A 20545-nucleotide genomic window follows, 5' to 3' on the forward strand; every position below is an offset into this window, starting at 1 on the left:
TCGCTCTAGGGCGTTGTTCCACCACGTCGAGTAGTTACGGCCTTAGAAGTCCACGCCAGAAGCAGAAAATACAATATAAATATAACAGTTGTTACATCGTATAAAATGGATAATTGCAAACAGTGTGATATTAATGGTCATTTCTACGTTCAGGGCAACCGAGGCTTCACTCTACGGCGTTGGTCCACCAGATCCAATAGTTAGGGCCTAAGAAGGCAACGCCAGAGTCATAAAATACAAAATAAATACAGCAGTTTTTCCATTGTATAAATGAATAATTCCAACCAGTGTGAAACTAATGGTCATTTCTACGTACCAGGCTACATAGGCTTCACCCTTGGACGTTGCCCCACCACATCGATTAGCTAGGACCTTAGAAGTCAACGCCAGAAGCTTAAAATACAAAATAAATACAACGGTTTTTCCATCGTATAAAACGAATAATTGCAACGAGTGTGAAAGGTATGGTCATTTTACGTTTCGGGCAACCTAGGCTCCACTCTAGGGCGTTGTTCCACAAGATCCAACAGTTATGGCCTAAGAAGTCAACTCCAGAAGCATAAAATACAATATAAATACAACAGCTTTTCCATCGTATAAAACGAATGATTGCAACAAGTGTGAAGGTAATGGTCAATTCTACGTTCCGGGCAACCTAGGCTTCACTCTAGGGCGTTGCTCCACTACGTGGAACAGATACGGCCTTAGAAGACAACGCCTGAAGCATAAAATACAATAAAAATACAACAGTTTTTCCATCGTATAACAGGAATAATTGCAACCAGAGTGAAAGATATGGTCATTTCTACGTTCCAGGCAACACGGGCTTCACTTTAGGGCGTTGTTCCACCAGATCGTATAGTTAGGGCCTAAGAGGTCAGCGCCAGAAGCATAAAATCCAGAAAAAATACAACAGTTCTTCCATCGTATAAAACGAATAATTGCAACCAGTGTGAAAGTTATGGCCATATCTACGTTCCGGGCACCCTAGGCTTGACTGTAGGGCGTTGCTCCACGTGATCGAATAATTAGGGACTTAGAATTCAACGCCAGAAGCATAAAATACAATAAAAATGCACAGTTTTTCCATCGTATAACAGGAATAACAGCAACCAGTGTGAAAGTACTGGACATTTCTACGTTCCGGCTAACCTAGGCATCACTCTAGGGCGTTGCTCCACCAGATCGAAAGTTAGGGCCTAAGAAGTCAACGCCAGAAGCACCAAATACAATATAAATACAACAGCTTTTCAATCGTATAACAGGAATAATTGCAAACAGGGTGAAGATAATGGTCATTTCTGCGCTCCGGGCAACATAGGCTTCACTCTAGGGCGTTGCTCCACCACATCGAACTGTTAGCGCCTTAGAAGTCAACGCCAGAAGAATAAAATACAATATGAATAGAAGAGTTTTTCCATCGCATAAAATGAATAAGTGCAACCAGTGTGAAAGTACTGGTCATTTCTACGTTCCGGGCAACCTAGGCTTCACTCTAGGGCGTTGCTCCACCTGATCGAATAGCTAGGGACTTAGAATTCAAAGCCAGAAACATAAAATAAAATAAAAATGCAATAGTTTTTCATAGTATAACAGGAATAATTGCAACCAGCGTGAAAGTAATGGTCATTTCTACGTTCCGGGCAACCCAGGTTTCACTCTAGGGCGTTGCTCCACTACATCGAATAGCTACGGCCTTAGAAGTCAACGGCAGAAGCATAAAATACAAAATAAATACAACAGCTTTTCCATCGTATAAAACGAATAATTGCAACGAGTGTGAAAGGTATGGTCAATTCTACGTTCCGGGCAACCTAGGCTTCACTCTAGGGCGTTGCTCCACTACGTGGAACAGATACGGCCTTAGAAGACAACGCCTGAAGCATAAAATACAATAAAAATACAACAGTTTTTCCATCGTATAACAGGAATAATTGCAACCAGAGTGAAAGATATGGTCATTTCTACGTTCCAGGCAACGCGGGCTTCACTCTAGGGCGTTGTTCCACCAGATCGTACAGTTAGGGCCTAAGAAGTCAACGCCAGAAGCTTAAAATACAAAATAAATACAACGGATTTTCCATAGCAGAAAACGAATAATTGCAACGACTGTGAAAGGTATGTACATTTCTACGTGCCGGGCAACCTAGGCTTCGCTCTAGGGCGTTGTTCCACCACGTCGAGTAGCTACGGCCTTAGAAGTCCACGCCAGAAGCAGAAAATACAATATAAATATAACAGTTGTTCCGTCGTATAAAACGGATAATTGCAAACAGTGTGATATTAATGGTCATTTCTACGTTCAGGGCAACCGAGGCTTCACTCTACGGCGTTGGTCCACCAGATCCAATAGTTATGGCCTAAGAAGGCAACGCCAGAGTCATAAAATACAAAATAAATACAGCAGTTTTTCCATTGTATAAATGAATAATTCCAACCAGTGTGAAACTAATGGTCATTTCTACGTACCAGGCTACATAGGCTTCACCCTTGGACGTTGCCCCACCACATCGATTAGCTAGGACCTTAGAAGTCAACGCCAGAAGCTTAAAATACAAAATAAATACAACGGTTTTTCCATCGTATAAAACGAATAATTGCAACGAGTGTGAAAGGTATGGTCATTTTACGTTTCGGGCAACCTAGGCTTCACTATAGGGCGTTGCTCCACCTGATCGAATATCTAGGGACTTAGAATTCAACGCCAGAAACATAAAATAGAATAAAAATGCAACAGTTTTTCATAGTGTAACAGGAATAATTGCAACCAGCGTGAAAGTAATGGTCATTTCTACGTTCCGGGCAACCTAGGCTCTACTCTAGGGCGTTGCTCCACTACAGCGAATAGCTACGGCCTTAGAAGTCAACGCCAGAAGCATAAAATACAAAATAAATGCAACAGCTTTTCCATCGTATAAAACGGATAATGGCAACCAATGTGAAAGTGATGGACATTTCTACGTTCCGGGGAACCTAGGCTTCACTCTATGGCGTAGATCCGCCACATCGAATATGTAGGGCCATAGAAGTCAACGCCCGAAGCATAAATACAAAATAAATAGAACGGTTTTTCCATCGTATAAAAGGAATAATTGCAACCAGTGTGAAAGTTATGGTCATTTCTACGTTACGAGCAACCTAGGCTCCACACTAGGGCGTTGTTATGCCAGATCGAGTAGCTAGGGCCTAAGAAGTCACAGCCAGAAGCATAAAATACAATATAAATACAACAGTTTTTCCATTGTATAAAGCGAATAATTGCAACCAGTGTGAAAGCTATGGTCATTTCTGCGTCCCGGGCAACATAGGCTTCACTCTTGGCCGATGCACTACCAGATCGAATAGGTAGGACCATAGAAGTCAAAGCCAGAAGCAGAATATACAATAAAAATGCAACAGTTTTTCCATCGTAAAGCATGAGTAATTGCAACCAGTGTGAAACTAATGGTCATTTCTACGTCCTGGGCAACATAGGCTTCGCTCTTGGACGTTGTCCTATCAGATCGCATAGCTAGGACCATAGAAGTCAAAGCCAGAAGCAGAAAATACAATAGATATGCAACAGCTTTTCCATCGTATAGCATGAATAATTGCAACAAGTGTGAAAGTAATGATCATTTCGACGTTTCGGGCATCCTAGACTTAACTCTGCGACATAGCTCCACCAGATCGTGGAGTTAGAGCCTTAGAGGTCAACGCCAGAAGCATAAAATACAAAATGAATAAAACAGTGTTTCCATCATATAAAACGAATAATTGCAAACAGTGTGAAAGTAATGGTCATTTCTACGTTCCGAGCAACCTAGGCTACACTCTAGGGCGTTGCTCCACCAGAGCGAATAGCTAGGGACTTAGAAGTCAACGCCAGAAGCATAAAATACAATATAAATAGAAGCGTTTTTCCACTGTATAACAGAATAACTGCAACCAGTGTGAAAGTACTGGTCATTTCTACGTTCCGGGCAACCTAGGCTTCTCTCTAGGGCGTTGCTCCACAAGATCGAACCGCCAGGGACTTAGAATTCAACGCCAAAAGCATAAAATAAAATAAAAATCCAACAGTTTTTCATCGTATAACAGGAATAATTGCAACCAGCGTGAAAGTATTGGTCATTTCTACGTTCCGGGTAACCTATGTTTCACTCTAGGTCGTTGTTCCACCATATCGAATAGCTACGGCCTTAGAACTCAACGCCAGAAGCATAAAATACAATATAAACACAACAGCTTTTCCATCGTATAAAATGTATAATTGCAAACAGTGTGAAAGTGATGGTCATTTCTACGTTCCTGGTTACCTAGGCTTCACTCTAGGGCGTTGCTCGACCAGATCGAATAGCTACGACATTAAAAGTCAGAGACAGAATCAGAAAATAAAGTAAAAATGAAACAGTTTTTCCATCGTATAGCATGACTAATTGCAACCTGTGCGAAAGTAATTATCATTTCGACGTTTCGGGCATCCTAGGCTTCACTCTAGGGCGTTGCTCCGCCCGATCGAATAGTTAGGGCCTAAGAGCTCAACGCCAGACGCATGAAATACAATTAAAATACAACAGTTTTTCCATCGTATAATACGAATAATAGCAACCAGTGTGAAAGTAATGGCCATTTCTACGTTCCCAGCAACTTAGGCTTCAGTCTAGGACGTCGCTCCACCAGGTCGAATAGCTAGGGACTTAGAATTCAACGCCAGAAGCATGAAATACATTAAAAACACTACAGCTTTTCCATCGTATAAGACGAATAATTGCAACCAGTGTGAAAGTAATGGTCATTTCTACTTTCCGGGCAACCTAGGCTTCTCTCTAGGGCGTTGCTCCACAAGATCGAACCGCCAGGGACTTAGAATTCAACGCCAAAAGCATAAAATAAAATAAAAATCCAACAGTTTTTCCATCGTATAATACGAATAATAGCAACCAGTGTGAAAGTTATGGTCATTTCTACGTTCAGGGCAACCTAGGCTTCACTCTAGGGCTTTGCGCCACCAGATCGAATAGCTACGACCTTAGAAGTCAACGCCCGAAACATAAAATACAATAAATATACAAGAGCTTTTTCATCGTATCACAGGAATAATTGCAACCAGTGTGAAAGTGATGGTCACTTCTACGTTCCGGGCATCCTAGGCTCCACTCTAGTGCGTTGGTCCACCTGGTCGAATAGTTAGGGCCCAAGAAATCAACGCCAGAAGCATAAAATACCATATAAATATAACAGCTTTTCCATCGTATAAAACGAATAATAGCAACCAGTGTGAAAGTTATGGTCATTTCTACGTTCCGGGCAACCTAGGCTTCACGCTAGGGCGTTGCTCCACCAGATCGAATAGTTAGGGCCTTAGAAGTCAACGCCAGATGCATAAAATACAATAAAGATGCAACAGTCTTTCCATCGTATAAAACGAATAATTGCAACCAGTGTGAAAGTTATCGTCATTTCTACATTCGGAGCAACCTAGGCTTCACTCTAGGGTGTTGCTCCACCAGATCGAATAGTTAGGGCCTTAGAAGTTAACGCCAGAAGCATAGAATACGATAAAGATGCAACAGTTTTTCCATCGTATAACAGGAATAACTGCAAGCAGTGTGAAAGTACTGGTCATTTCTACGTTCCGGGCAACGTAGGCTTCACTCTAGGGCGTTGCTCCACTACAGCGAATAGCTACGGCCTTAGAAGACAACGCCAGAAGCATAAAATACAAAATAAATGCAACAGCTTTTCCATCGTATAAAACGGATAATGGCAACCAATGTGAAAGTGATGGACATTTCTACGTTCCGGGGAACCTAGGCTTCACTCTATGGCGCAGCTCCGCCACATCGAATATGTAGGGCCATAGAAGTCAATGCCCGAAGCATAAAATACAATAAAAATACAACAGTTTTTCCATCGTATAAAAGGAATAATAGCAACCAGTGTGAAAGTTATGGTCATTTCTACGTTCCGGGCAACCTAGGCTTCACTGTGGGGTGTTGCTCCAACAGATCGACTAGGTAGGGCAATAGAAATCGACGCCCGAAGTATAAAATGCAATAAATATACAAGAGTTTTTCCATCGTATAACAGGAGTAATTGCAACCAGTGTGAAAGTAATGTTCATTTCTACGTTCCGGGCAACTTACGTTTCACTCTATGGCGTTGCGCCACCAGATCGAATAGTTAGGACCTTAGAAGTCGAAGCCAGAAGCCGAAAATACAATAAAAATGCAACCGTTTTTCCATCGTATAACAGGAATAATTGCAACCAGTGTGAAAGTGATGGTCATTTCTACGTTCCGGGCAACCTAGCCTTCACTCCAGGGCGTTGGTCCACCAGATCGAATAGTTAGGGCCTAAGAAGTCAACGCCAGAAGCATAAAATACAATATAAATATAACAGTTTTTCCATCGTATAAAACGAATAAAAGCAACCATTGTGAAAGTTATGGACATTTCTACGTTCCGGGACAACCTAGGCTTCTCTCTACAGCGTTGCTCCACCAGATCGAATAGCAAGGGACTTAGAATTCAACGCCCGATGCATAAAATACAATAAAAATGCAACAGTTTTTCCATCGTATAACAGGAATAATTGCAACCAGTGTGAAAGTAATGTTCATTTCTACGTTCCGGGCAACCTACGTTTCACTCTATGGCGTTGCGCCACCAGATCGAATAGTTACGGCCTAAGAAGGCAACGCCAGCTGCATAAAATACGATATAAGACAACAGCTTTTCCATCGTATAAAACGAATAATTGCAACCAGTGTGAAAGTAATGGTCATTTCTACTTTCCGGGCAACCTGGGCTTCACTCCAGGGCGTTTCCCCACCAGATCGAATAGTTAGGGCCTTAGAAGTCAACGCCATAAGCATAAAATACAATAAAGATGCAACAGTTTTTCCATCGTATAACAGGAATAACTGGAACCAGTGTGAAAGTACTGGGCATTTCTACGTTCCGGGCAACGTAGGCTTCACTCTACGGCGTTGCTCCACCAGATCGAATAGCAAGGGACTTTGGATTCAACGCCCGATGCATAAAATACAACAAAAATGCAATAGTTTTACCATCGTATAACAGGAATAATTGCAACCAGAGTGAAAGTAATGTTCATTTCTACGTTCCGGGCAACGCGGGCTTCACTCTAGGGCGTTGTTCCACCAGATCGTACAGTTAGGGCCTAAGAAGTCAACGCCAGAAGCTTAAAATACAAAATAAATACAACGGATTTTCCATAGCAGAAAACGAATAATTGCAACGACTGTGAAAGGTATGTACATTTCTACGTGCCGGGCAACCTAGGCTTCGCTCTAGGGCGTTGTTCCACCACGTCGAGTAGCTACGGCCTTAGAAGTCCACGCCAGAAGCAGAAAATACAATATAAATATAACAGTTGTTCCATCGTATAAAATGGATAATTGCAAACAGTGTGATATTAATGGTCATTTCTACGTTCAGGGCAACCGAGGCTTCACTCTACGGCGTTGGTCCACCAGATCCAATAGTTATGGCCTAAGAAGGCAACGCCAGAGTCATAAAATACAAAATAAATACAGCAGTTTTTTCATTGTATAAATGAATAATTCCAACCAGTGTGAAACTAATGGTCATTTCTACGTACCAGGCTACATAGGCTTCACCCTTGGACGTTGCCCCACCACATCGATTAGCTAGGACCTTAGAAGTCAACGCCAGAAGCTTAAAATACAAAATAAATACAACGGTTTTTCCATCGTATAAAACGAATAATTGCAACGAGTGTGAAAGGTATGGTCATTTTACGTTTCGGGCAACCTAGGCTTCACTATAGGGCGTTGCTCCACCTGATCGAATATCTAGGGACTTAGAATTCAACGCCAGAAACATAAAATAAAATAAAAATGCAACAGTTTTTCATAGTGTAACAGGAATAATTGCAACCAGCGTGAAAGTAATGGTCATTTCTACGTTCCGGGCAACCTAGGCTCTACTCTAGGGCGTTGCTCCACTACAGCGAATAGCTACGGCCTTAGAAGTCAACGCCAGAAGCATAAAATACAAAATAAATGCAACAGCTTTTCCATCGTATAAAACGGATAATGGCAACCAATGTGAAAGTGATGGACATTTCTACGTTCCGGGGAACCTAGGCTTCACTCTATGGCGTAGATCCGCCACATCGAATATGTAGGGCCATAGAAGTCAACGCCCGAAGCATAAATACAAAATAAATAGAACGGTTTTTCCATCGTATAAAAGGAATAATTGCAACCAGTGTGAAAGTTATGGTCATTTCTACGTTACGAGCAACCTAGGCTCCACACTAGGGCGTTGTTATGCCAGATCGAGTAGCTAGGGCCTAAGAAGTCACAGCCAGAAGCATAAAATACAATATAAATACAACAGTTTTTCCATCGTATAATACGAATAATAGCAACCAGTGTGAAAGTAATGGCCATTTCTACGTTCCCAGCAACTTAGGCTTCAGTCTAGGACGTCGCTCCACCAGGTCGAATAGCTAGGGACTTAGAATTCAACGCCAGAAGCATGAAATACATTAAAAACACTACAGCTTTTCCATCGTATAAGACGAATAATTGCAACCAGTGTGAAAGTTATGGTCATTTCTACTTTCCGGGCAACCTAGGCTTCTCTCTAGGGCGTTGCTCCACAAGATCGAACCGCCAGGGACTTAGAATTCAACGCCAAAAGCATAAAATAAAATAAAAATCCAACAGTTTTTCCATCGTATAATACGAATAATAGCAACCAGTGTGAAAGTTATGGTCATTTCTACGTTCAGGGCAACCTAGGCTTCACTCTAGGGCTTTGCGCCACCAGATCGAATAGCTACGACCTTAGAAGTCAACGCCCGAAACATAAAATACAATAAATATACAAGAGCTTTTCCATCGTATCACAGGAATAATTGCAACCAGTGTGAAAGTGATGGTCACTTCTACGTTCCGGGCATCCTAGGCTCCACTCTAGTGCGTTGGTCCACCTGGTCGAATAGTTAGGGCCCAAGAAATCAACGCCAGAAGCATAAAATACCATATAAATATAACAGCTTTTCCATCGTATAAAACGAATAATAGCAACCAGTGTGAAAGTTATGGTCATTTCTACGTTCCGGGCAACCTAGGCTTCACGCTAGGGCGTTGCTCCACCAGATCGAATAGTTAGGGCCTTAGAAGTCAACGCCAGATGCATAAAATACAATAAAGATGCAACAGTCTTTCCATCGTATAAAACGAATAATTGCAACCAGTGTGAAAGTTATCGTCATTTCTACATTCGGAGCAACCTAGGCTTCACTCTAGGGTGTTGCTCCACCAGATCGAATAGTTAGGGCCTTAGAAGTTAACGCCAGAAGCATAGAATACGATAAAGATGCAACAGTTTTTCCATCGTATAACAGGAATAACTGCAAGCAGTGTGAAAGTACTGGTCATTTCTACGTTCCGGGCAACGTAGGCTTCACTCTAGGGCGTTGCTCCACTACAGCGAATAGCTACGGCCTTAGAAGACAACGCCAGAAGCATAAAATACAAAATAAATGCAACAGCTTTTCCATCGTATAAAACGGATAATGGCAACCAATGTGAAAGTGATGGACATTTCTACGTTCCGGGGAACCTAGGCTTCACTCTATGGCGCAGCTCCGCCACATCGAATATGTAGGGCCATAGAAGTCAATGCCCGAAGCATAAAATACAATAAAAATACAACAGTTTTTCCATCGTATAAAAGGAATAATAGCAACCAGTGTGAAAGTTATGGTCATTTCTACGTTCCGGGCAACCTAGGCTTCACTGTGGGGTGTTGCTCCAACAGATCGACTAGGTAGGGCAATAGAAATCGACGCCCGAAGTATAAAATGCAATAAATATACAAGAGTTTTTCCATCGTATAACAGGAGTAATTGCAACCAGTGTGAAAGTAATGTTCATTTCTACGTTCCGGGCAACTTACGTTTCACTCTATGGCGTTGCGCCACCAGATCGAATAGTTAGGACCTTAGAAGTCGAAGCCAGAAGCCGAAAATACAATAAAAATGCAACCGTTTTTCCATCGTATAACAGGAATAATTGCAACCAGTGTGAAAGTGATGGTCATTTCTACGTTCCGGGCAACCTAGCCTTCACTCCAGGGCGTTGGTCCACCAGATCGAATAGTTAGGGCCTAAGAAGTCAACGCCAGAAGCATAAAATACAATATAAATATAACAGTTTTTCCATCGTATAAAACGAATAAAAGCAACCATTGTGAAAGTTATGGACATTTCTACGTTCCGGGACAACCTAGGCTTCTCTCTACAGCGTTGCTCCACCAGATCGAATAGCAAGGGACTTAGAATTCAACGCCCGATGCATAAAATACAATAAAAATGCAACAGTTTTTCCATCGTATAACAGGAATAATTGCAACCAGTGTGAAAGTAATGTTCATTTCTACGTTCCGGGCAACCTACGTTTCACTCTATGGCGTTGCGCCACCAGATCGAATAGTTACGGCCTAAGAAGGCAACGCCAGCTGCATAAAATACGATATAAGACAACAGCTTTTCCATCGTATAAAACGAATAATTGCAACCAGTGTGAAAGTAATGGTCATTTCTACTTTCCGGGCAACCTGGGCTTCACTCCAGGGCGTTTCCCCACCAGATCGAATAGTTAGGGCCTTAGAAGTCAACGCCATAAGCATAAAATACAATAAAGATGCAACAGTTTTTCCATCGTATAACAGGAATAACTGGAACCAGTGTGAAAGTACTGGGCATTTCTACGTTCCGGGCAACGTAGGCTTCACTCTACGGCGTTGCTCCACCAGATCGAATAGCAAGGGACTTTGGATTCAACGCCCGATGCATAAAATACAACAAAAATGCAATAGTTTTACCATCGTATAACAGGAATAATTGCAACCAGAGTGAAAGTAATGTTCATTTCTACGTTCCGGGCAACGCGGGCTTCACTCTAGGGCGTTGTTCCACCAGATCGTACAGTTAGGGCCTAAGAAGTCAACGCCAGAAGCTTAAAATACAAAATAAATACAACGGATTTTCCATAGCAGAAAACGAATAATTGCAACGACTGTGAAAGGTATGTACATTTCTACGTGCCGGGCAACCTAGGCTTCGCTCTAGGGCGTTGTTCCACCACGTCGAGTAGCTACGGCCTTAGAAGTCCACGCCAGAAGCAGAAAATACAATATAAATATAACAGTTGTTCCATCGTATAAAATGGATAATTGCAAACAGTGTGATATTAATGGTCATTTCTACGTTCAGGGCAACCGAGGCTTCACTCTACGGCGTTGGTCCACCAGATCCAATAGTTATGGCCTAAGAAGGCAACGCCAGAGTCATAAAATACAAAATAAATACAGCAGTTTTTCCATTGTATAAATGAATAATTCCAACCAGTGTGAAACTAATGGTCATTTCTACGTACCAGGCTACATAGGCTTCACCCTTGGACGTTGCCCCACCACATCGATTAGCTAGGACCTTAGAAGTCAACGCCAGAAGCTTAAAATACAAAATAAATACAACGGTTTTTCCATCGTATAAAACGAATAATTGCAACGAGTGTGAAAGGTATGGTCATTTTACGTTTCGGGCAACCTAGGCTTCACTATAGGGCGTTGCTCCACCTGATAGAATATCTAGGGACTTAGAATTCAACGCCAGAAACATAAAATAAAATAAAAATGCAACAGTTTTTCATAGTGTAACAGGAATAATTGCAACCAGCGTGAAAGTAATGGTCATTTCTACGTTCCGGGCAACCTAGGCTCTACTCTAGGGCGTTGCTCCACTACAGCGAATAGCTACGGCCTTAGAAGTCAACGCCAGAAGCATAAAATACAAAATAAATGCAACAGCTTTTCCATCGTATAAAACGGATAATGGCAACCAATGTGAAAGTGATGGACATTTCTACGTTCCGGGGAACCTAGGCTTCACTCTATGGCGTAGATCCGCCACATCGAATATGTAGGGCCATAGAAGTCAACGCCCGAAGCATAAATACAAAATAAATAGAACGGTTTTTCCATCGTATAAAAGGAATAATTGCAACCAGTGTGAAAGTTATGGTCATTTCTACGTTACGAGCAACCTAGGCTCCACACTAGGGCGTTGTTATGCCAGATCGAGTAGCTAGGGCCTAAGAAGTCACAGCCAGAAGCATAAAATACAATATAAATACAACAGTTTTTCCATTGTATAAAGCGAATAATTGCAACCAGTGTGAAAGTTATGGTCATTTCTGCGTCCCGGGCAACATAGGCTTCACTCTTGGCCGATGCACTACCAGATCGAATAGGTAGGACCATAGAAGTCAAAGCCAGAAGCAGAATATACAATAAAAATGCAACAGTTTTTCCATCGTAAAGCATGAGTAATTGCAACCAGTGTGAAACTAATGGTCATTTCTACGTCCTGGGCAACATAGGCTTCGCTCTTGGACGTTGTCCTATCAGATCGCATAGCTAGGACCATAGAAGTCAAAGCCAGAAGCAGAAAATACAATAGATATGCAACAGCTTTTCCATCGTATAGCATGAATAATTGCAACAAGTGTGAAAGTAATGATCATTTCGACGTTTCGGGCATCCTAGACTTAACTCTGCGACATAGCTCCACCAGATCGTGGAGTTAGAGCCTTAGAGGTCAACGCCAGAAGCATAAAATACAAAATGAATAAAACAGTGTTTCCATCATATAAAACGAATAATTGCAAACAGTGTGAAAGTAATGGTCATTTCTACGTTCCGAGCAACCTAGGCTACACTCTAGGGCGTTGCTCCACCAGAGCGAATAGCTAGGGACTTAGAAGTCAACGCCAGAAGCATAAAATACAATATAAATAGAAGCGTTTTTCCACTGTATAACAGAATAACTGCAACCAGTGTGAAAGTACTGGTCATTTCTACGTTCCGGGCAACCTAGGCTTCTCTCTAGGGCGTTGCTCCACAAGATCGAACCGCCAGGGACTTAGAATTCAACGCCAAAAGCATAAAATAAAATAAAAATCCAACAGTTTTTCATCGTATAACAGGAATAATTGCAACCAGCGTGAAAGTATTGGTCATTTCTACGTTCCGGGTAACCTATGTTTCACTCTAGGTCGTTGTTCCACCATATCGAATAGCTACGGCCTTAGAACTCAACGCCAGAAGCATAAAATACAATATAAACACAACAGCTTTTCCATCGTATAAAATGTATAATTGCAAACAGTGTGAAAGTGATGGTCATTTCTACGTTCCTGGTTACCTAGGCTTCACTCTAGGGCGTTGCTCGACCAGATCGAATAGCTACGACATTAAAAGTCAGAGACAGAATCAGAAAATAAAGTAAAAATGAAACAGTTTTTCCATCGTATAGCATGACTAATTGCAACCTGTGCGAAAGTAATTATCATTTCGACGTTTCGGGCATCCTAGGCTTCACTCTAGGGCGTTGCTCCGCCCGATCGAATAGTTAGGGCCTAAGAGCTCAACGCCAGACGCATGAAATACAATTAAAATACAACAGTTTTTCCATCGTATAATACGAATAATAGCAACCAGTGTGAAAGTAATGGCCATTTCTACGTTCCCAGCAACTTAGGCTTCAGTCTAGGACGTCGCTCCACCAGGTCGAATAGCTAGGGACTTAGAATTCAACGCCAGAAGCATGAAATACATTAAAAACACTACAGCTTTTCCATCGTATAAGACGAATAATTGCAACCAGTGTGAAAGTAATGGTCATTTCTACTTTCCGGGCAACCTAGGCTTCTCTCTAGGGCGTTGCTCCACAAGATCGAACCGCCAGGGACTTAGAATTCAACGCCAAAAGCATAAAATAAAATAAAAATCCAACAGTTTTTCCATCGTATAATACGAATAATAGCAACCAGTGTGAAAGTTATGGTCATTTCTACGTTCAGGGCAACCTAGGCTTCACTCTAGGGCTTTGCGCCACCAGATCGAATAGCTACGACCTTAGAAGTCAACGCCCGAAACATAAAATACAATAAATATACAAGAGCTTTTCCATCGTATCACAGGAATAATTGCAACCAGTGTGAAAGTGATGGTCACTTCTACGTTCCGGGCATCCTAGGCTCCACTCTAGTGCGTTGGTCCACCTGGTCGAATAGTTAGGGCCCAAGAAATCAACGCCAGAAGCATAAAATACCATATAAATATAACAGCTTTTCCATCGTATAAAACGAATAATAGCAACCAGTGTGAAAGTTATGGTCATTTCTACGTTCCGGGCAACCTAGGCTTCACGCTAGGGCGTTGCTCCACCAGATCGAATAGTTAGGGCCTTAGAAGTCAACGCCAGATGCATAAAATACAATAAAGATGCAACAGTCTTTCCATCGTATAAAACGAATAATTGCAACCAGTGTGAAAGTTATCGTCATTTCTACATTCGGAGCAACCTAGGCTTCACTCTAGGGTGTTGCTCCACCAGATCGAATAGTTAGGGCCTTAGAAGTTAACGCCAGAAGCATAGAATACGATAAAGATGCAACAGTTTTTCCATCGTATAACAGGAATAACTGCAAGCAGTGTGAAAGTACTGGTCATTTCTACGTTCCGGGCAACGTAGGCTTCACTCTAGGGCGTTGCTCCACTACAGCGAATAGCTACGGCCTTAGAAGACAACGCCAGAAGCATAAAATACAAAATAAATGCAACAGCTTTTCCATCGTATAAAACGGATAATGGCAACCAATGTGAAAGTGATGGACATTTCTACGTTCCGGGGAACCTAGGCTTCACTCTATGGCGCAGCTCCGCCACATCGAATATGTAGGGCCATAGAAGTCAATGCCCGAAGCATAAAATACAATAAAAATACAACAGTTTTTCCATCGTATAAAAGGAATAATAGCAACCAGTGTGAAAGTTATGGTCATTTCTACGTTCCGGGCAACCTAGGCTTCACTGTGGGGTGTTGCTCCAACAGATCGACTAGGTAGGGCAATAGAAATCGACGCCCGAAGTATAAAATGCAATAAATATACAAGAGTTTTTCCATCGTATAACAGGAGTAATTGCAACCAGTGTGAAAGTAATGTTCATTTCTACGTTCCGGGCAACTTACGTTTCACTCTATGGCGTTGCGCCACCAGATCGAATAGTTAGGACCTTAGAAGTCGAAGCCAGAAGCCGAAAATACAATAAAAATGCAACCGTTTTTCCATCGTATAACAGGAATAATTGCAACCAGTGTGAAAGTGATGGTCATTTCTACGTTCCGGGCAACCTAGCCTTCACTCCAGGGCGTTGGTCCACCAGATCGAATAGTTAGGGCCTAAGAAGTCAACGCCAGAAGCATAAAATACAATATAAATATAACAGTTTTTCCATCGTATAAAACGAATAAAAGCAACCATTGTGAAAGTTATGGACATTTCTACGTTCCGGGACAACCTAGGCTTCTCTCTACAGCGTTGCTCCACCAGATCGAATAGCAAGGGACTTAGAATTCAACGCCCGATGCATAAAATACAATAAAAATGCAACAGTTTTTCCATCGTATAACAGGAATAATTGCAACCAGTGTGAAAGTAATGTTCATTTCTACGTTCCGGGCAACCTACGTTTCACTCTATGGCGTTGCGCCACCAGATCGAATAGTTACGGCCTAAGAAGGCAACGCCAGCTGCATAAAATACGATATAAGACAACAGCTTTTCCATCGTATAAAACGAATAATTGCAACCAGTGTGAAAGTAATGGTCATTTCTACTTTCCGGGCAACCTGGGCTTCACTCCAGGGCGTTTCCCCACCAGATCGAATAGTTAGGGCCTTAGAAGTCAACGCCATAAGCATAAAATACAATAAAGATGCAACAGTTTTTCCATCGTATAACAGGAATAACTGGAACCAGTGTGAAAGTACTGGGCATTTCTACGTTCCGGGCAACGTAGGCTTCACTCTACGGCGTTGCTCCACCAGATCGAATAGCAAGGGACTTTGGATTCAACGCCCGATGCATAAAATACAACAAAAATGCAATAGTTTTACCATCGTATAACAGGAATAATTGCAACCAGAGTGAAAGTAATGTTCATTTCTACGTTCCGGGCAACGCGGGCTTCACTCTAGGGCGTTGTTCCACCAGATCGTACAGTTAGGGCCTAAGAAGTCAACGCCAGAAGCTTAAAATACAAAATAAATACAACGGATTTTCCATAGCAGAAAACGAATAATTGCAACGACTGTGAAAGGTATGTACATTTCTACGTGCCGGGCAACCTAGGCTTCGCTCTAGGGCGTTGTTCCACCACGTCGAGTAGCTACGGCCTTAGAAGTCCACGCCAGAAGCAGAAAATACAATATAAATATAACAGTTGTTCCATCGTATAAAATGGATAATTGCAAACAGTGTGATATTAATGGTCATTTCTACGTTCAGGGCAACCGAGGCTTCACTCTACGGCGTTGGTCCACCAGATCCAATAGTTATGGCCTAAGAAGGCAACGCCAGAGTCATAAAATACAAAATAAATACAGCAGTTTTTTCATTGTATAAATGAATAATTCCAACCAGTGTGAAACTAATGGTCATTTCTACGTACCAGGCTACATAGGCTTCACCCTTGGACGTTGCCCCACCACATCGATTAGCTAGGACCTTAGAAGTCAACGCCAGAAGCTTAAAATACAAAATAAATACAACGGTTTTTCCATCGTATAAAACGAATAATTGCAACGAGTGTGAAAGGTATGGTCATTTTACGTTTCGGGCAACCTAGGCTTCACTATAGGGCGTTGCTCCACCTGATCGAATATCTAGGGACTTAGAATTCAACGCCAGAAACATAAAATAAAATAAAAATGCAACAGTTTTTCATAGTGTAACAGGAATAATTGCAACCAGCGTGAAAGTAATGGTCATTTCTACGTTCCGGGCAACCTAGGCTCTACTCTAGGGCGTTGCTCCACTACAGCGAATAGCTACGGCCTTAGAAGTCAACGCCAGAAGCATAAAATACAAAATAAATGCAACAGCTTTTCCATCGTATAAAACGGATAATGGCAACCAATGTGAAAGTGATGGACATTTCTACGTTCCGGGGAACCTAGGCTTCACTCTATGGCGTAGATCCGCCACATCGAATATGTAGGGCCATAGAAGTCAACGCCCGAAGCATAAATACAAAATAAATAGAACGGTTTTTCCATCGTATAAAAGGAATAATTGCAACCAGTGTGAAAGTTATGGTCATTTCTACGTTACGAGCAACCTAGGCTCCACACTAGGGCGTTGTTATGCCAGATCGAGTAGCTAGGGCCTAAGAAGTCACAGCCAGAAGCATAAAATACAATATAAATACAACAGTTTTTCCATCGTATAATACGAATAATAGCAACCAGTGTGAAAGTAATGGCCATTTCTACGTTCCCAGCAACTTAGGCTTCAGTCTAGGACGTCGCTCCACCAGGTCGAATAGCTAGGGACTTAGAATTCAACGCCAGAAGCATGAAATACATTAAAAACACTACAGCTTTTCCATCGTATAAGACGAATAATTGCAACCAGTGTGAAAGTAATGGTCATTTCTACTTTCCGGGCAACCTAGGCTTCTCTCTAGGGCGTTGCTCCACAAGATCGAACCGCCAGGGACTTAGAATTCAACGCCAAAAGCATAAAATAAAATAAAAATCCAACAGTTTTTCCATCGTATAATACGAATAATAGCAACCAGTGTGAAAGTTATGGTCATTTCTACGTTCAGGGCAACCTAGGCTTCACTCTAGGGCTTTGCGCCACCAGATCGAATAGCTACGACCTTAGAAGTCAACGCCCGAAACATAAAATACAATAAATATACAAGAGCTTTTCCATCGTATCACAGGAATAATTGCAACCAGTGTGAAAGTGATGGTCACTTCTACGTTCCGGGCATCCTAGGCTCCACTCTAGTGCGTTGGTCCACCTGGTCGAATAGTTAGGGCCCAAGAAATCAACGCCAGAAGCATAAAATACCATATAAATATAACAGCTTTTCCATCGTATAAAACGAATAATAGCAACCAGTGTGAAAGTTATGGTCATTTCTACGTTCCGGGCAACCTAGGCTTCACGCTAGGGCGTTGCTCCACCAGATCGAATAGTTAGGGCCTTAGAAGTCAACGCCAGATGCATAAAATACAATAAAGATGCAACAGTCTTTCCATCGTATAAAACGAATAATTGCAACCAGTGTGAAAGTTATCGTCATTTCTACATTCGGAGCAACCTAGGCTTCACTCTAGGGTGTTGCTCCACCAGATCGAATAGTTAGGGCCTTAGAAGTTAACGCCAGAAGCATAGAATACGATAAAGATGCAACAGTTTTTCCATCGTATAACAGGAATAACTGCAAGCAGTGTGAAAGTACTGGTCATTTCTACGTTCCGGGCAACGTAGGCTTCACTCTAGGGCGTTGCTCCACTACAGCGAATAGCTACGGCCTTAGAAGACAACGCCAGAAGCATAAAATACAAAATAAATGCAACAGCTTTTCCATCGTATAAAACGGATAATGGCAACCAATGTGAAAGTGATGGACATTTCTACGTTCCGGGGAACCTAGGCTTCACTCTATGGCGCAGCTCCGCCACATCGAATATGTAGGGCCATAGAAGTCAATGCCCGAAGCATAAAATACAATAAAAATACAACAGTTTTTCCATCGTATAAAAGGAATAATAGCAACCAGTGTGAAAGTTATGGTCATTTCTACGTTCCGGGCAACCTAGGCTTCACTGTGGGGTGTTGCTCCAACAGATCGACTAGGTAGGGCAATAGAAATCGACGCCCGAAGTATAAAATGCAATAAATATACAAGAGTTTTTCCATCGTATAACAGGAGTAATTGCAACCAGTGTGAAAGTAATGTTCATTTCTACGTTCCGGGCAACTTACGTTTCACTCTATGGCGTTGCGCCACCAGATCGAATAGTTAGGACCTTAGAAGTCGAAGCCAGAAGCCGAAAATACAATAAAAATGCAACCGTTTTTCCATCGTATAACAGGAATAATTGCAACCAGTGTGAAAGTGATGGTCATTTCTACGTTCCGGGCAACCTAGCCTTCACTCCAGGGCGTTGGTCCACCAGATCGAATAGTTAGGGCCTAAGAAGTCAACGCCAGAAGCATAAAATACAATATAAATATAACAGTTTTTCCATCGTATAAAACGAATAAAAGCAACCATTGTGAAAGTTATGGACATTTCTACGTTCCGGGACAACCTAGGCTTCTCTCTACAGCGTTGCTCCACCAGATCGAATAGCAAGGGACTTAGAATTCAACGCCCGATGCATAAAATACAATAAAAATGCAACAGTTTTTCCATCGTATAACAGGAATAATTGCAACCAGTGTGAAAGTAATGTTCATTTCTACGTTCCGGGCAACCTACGTTTCACTCTATGGCGTTGCGCCACCAGATCGAATAGTTACGGCCTAAGAAGGCAACGCCAGCTGCATAAAATACGATATAAGACAACAGCTTTTCCATCGTATAAAACGAATAATTGCAACCAGTGTGAAAGTAATGGTCATTTCTACTTTCCGGGCAACCTGGGCTTCACTCCAGGGCGTTTCCCCACCAGATCGAATAGTTAGGGCCTTAGAAGTCAACGCCATAAGCATAAAATACAATAAAGATGCAACAGTTTTTCCATCGTATAACAGGAATAACTGGAACCAGTGTGAAAGTACTGGGCATTTCTACGTTCCGGGCAACGTAGGCTTCACTCTACGGCGTTGCTCCACCAGATCGAATAGCAAGGGACTTTGGATTCAACGCCCGATGCATAAAATACAACAAAAATGCAATAGTTTTACCATCGTATAACAGGAATAATTGCAACCAGAGTGAAAGTAATGTTCATTTCTACGTTCCGGGCAACCTACGTTTCACTCTATGGCGTTGCGCCACCAGATCGAATAGTTAGGGCCTAAGAAGGCAACGCCAGCTGCATAAAATACGATATAAAGACAACAGCTTTTCCATCGTATAAAACGAATAATTGCAACCAGTGTGAAAGTAATGGTCATTTCTACTTTCCGGGCAACCTAGGCTTCACTCTAGGGCGTTTCTCCACCAGATCGAATAGTTAGGGCCTTAGAATTCAACGCCAGAAACATAAAATAAAATAAAAATGCAATAGTTTTTCATAGTGTAACAGGAATAATTGCAACCAGCGTGAAAGTAATGGTCATTTCTACGTTCCGGGCAACCTAGGCTTCACTCTAGGGCGCTGCTCCACTACAGCGAATAGCTACGGCCTTAGAAGTCAACGCCAGAAGCATAAAATACAAAATAAATGCAACAGCTTTTCCATCGTATAAAACGGATAATGGCAACCAATGTGAAAGTGATGGACATTTCTACGTTCCGGGGAACCTAGGCTTCACTCTATGGCGTAGCTCCGCCACATCGAATATGTAGGGCCATAGAAGTCAATGCCCGAAGCATAAAATACAATAAAAATACAACAGTTTTTCCATCGTATAACAAGAATAATTGCAACCAGTGTGAAAGTGATGGTCGTTTCAACGCTCCG

The sequence above is a fragment of the Calliopsis andreniformis genome, unplaced genomic scaffold (assembly GCF_051401765.1).
Source record: "Calliopsis andreniformis isolate RMS-2024a unplaced genomic scaffold, iyCalAndr_principal scaffold0007, whole genome shotgun sequence".
NCBI lineage: Eukaryota > Metazoa > Arthropoda > Insecta > Hymenoptera > Andrenidae > Calliopsis > Calliopsis andreniformis.